General features: G+C 36.1%; 1 long non-coding RNA gene across 1 annotated transcript in view; it reads right to left on the reverse strand.

Annotated features, from left to right (window-relative positions):
• Nucleotides 1-548: 548 nt before the first annotated feature.
• Nucleotides 549-1,656, reverse strand: part of LOC109298590 — a 6,970-nt gene continuing 5,862 nt past the window's right edge. The window contains exon 2 of the long non-coding RNA XR_002097657.1: nt 549-1,649. This is a non-coding gene — a long non-coding RNA (uncharacterized LOC109298590). The remainder of the gene's footprint in view (nt 1,650-1,656) is intronic.

Below are 1,656 nucleotides of genomic sequence, written 5' to 3' on the forward strand. Positions count from 1 at the left end.
TGTCAAAACTGGTTGGGAATTTTCCAGGAACACTAACCTGAATTACCCCAAGAACATTCCCTCCTTGGAGGGAAAGATAAATTCCTCACTCCTGAAAGTTATTGCTCTCTTTTTGAGAGAACAATCTACATTCCAAATTTGCAATTTAAATTCTTGCATATCTAACTGACAAGATTAGGAGACCGCATGGGCACATACCCTACACAGACTGCATTCTGGTTGTAGTTCTCACAGAATTATGATGGAAAAGATTTATTAGATCATCTGGCTATTATTTATGCCAGTGCAGGACTATACACTACAATATATTTTGAGTGTTTCAAACAGTCTAAGTTTTACCTTCTCTTCCTCTAGCCCCCTTTTTGGGCACAAAAAGACTGGTAACGAGCCAATGCTAAAGATCCTGAATACTTTTTGTAGACATGTTCTATTAGAAGCCTCTTGTTAGTATGCTTCCTCCAAAGCAGCTGCATGTCACTGTAAAGCTATTTGTAGAGTGTGCTTTGGGATCAAGGACTTTGCAGTTTAAAGAGTATTAGAGCAACTTATAGGTTTTCAAGCATATACTTTATTTTGTTCATATTTCACAGTCCATTTCTGCAAAGTTTTACAAAAAAAGTCACATTTTGTAACTAAGTTTTTACATACTGTATTCAGAGCTGGCAATGCACTTAGAGGTACAGAAAATGTTTACATTCCAATTGCAGTTAAAGTTAAAAAAAAACCTCTCAATAAAAGCAATTCTAGGTTCAAAATGATCAAGAATTATTAACACTTTACATGAAAGCCAAAGTCTGCTTGACCCATCAATCGGCCCTTTCTTTGTGTGACACCTACTAGTTGTCAGCACCCAGAGTAGGAAACCCAGAAAGCTGCTTAGATAATATTAGAGTCCAGAACTTATTTCTTGAATTCTAATTTGTTAGAACAAAGCTGCAGTTGGATCAACAGTTCAAATTAAAATCCAGAAATCAACAGTTCAACTTAAAATCCAACAACTACAGAACTGTTTAATTTAAGAGGTTGATATTTCTGATCAATCCTGCCCAGCCATTTTCCAGATTATTTTTTATAGATTAGGAGTGGAATGGATCACTGCTCTAAAGAGCAGCAAATTCTCTCACCACAGCTCCATGCCCAACTATTTTATTAAGCTACAGCTATGCTGAAAAAGCCCTGGCTGTATAAAGTTTGAGCAAGACAACCAGGAAAAAAGGCAGCTAAGAGAAGAGCAAGACGACCAGGTTTCATTGACACTTCGTATTTTATTGAGATTTTACTGTATTTTATCATACTTGTTGTATTTGCATTAGAGACTTCCAATATGTTGTATAATAATGTTACATAAGTGAAATCTTTATCTGGGCATGTGGCTCCAAAGGAACTCCAGGTCTACATAACAGCTCTAAAGTAGATCTTTGTAATGTAGCAAATATTGTTTAAGAAGTTTGGACTGATACCTAGTAAGATTTCCAAACAGCTGCTCTTATTTATTCACAGTTTTATTAAAAAAACAAAATATATTTATAAATTAAACCACACCAACAGAAGAGTCCACAAACTTGGAGTACTCACTCACCCAGCACCTATACTGTCAGGGAAGAGTATGCACGCTGTAGAGTGAACTATGACAGTTTTACTTCTCTCACCTTGAGC

The sequence above is a fragment of the Gavialis gangeticus genome, unplaced genomic scaffold, assembly GCF_001723915.1.
Source record: "Gavialis gangeticus isolate Ggan-Ray unplaced genomic scaffold, GavGan_comp1, whole genome shotgun sequence".
Taxonomy (NCBI): Eukaryota; Metazoa; Chordata; order Crocodylia; family Gavialidae; genus Gavialis; species Gavialis gangeticus.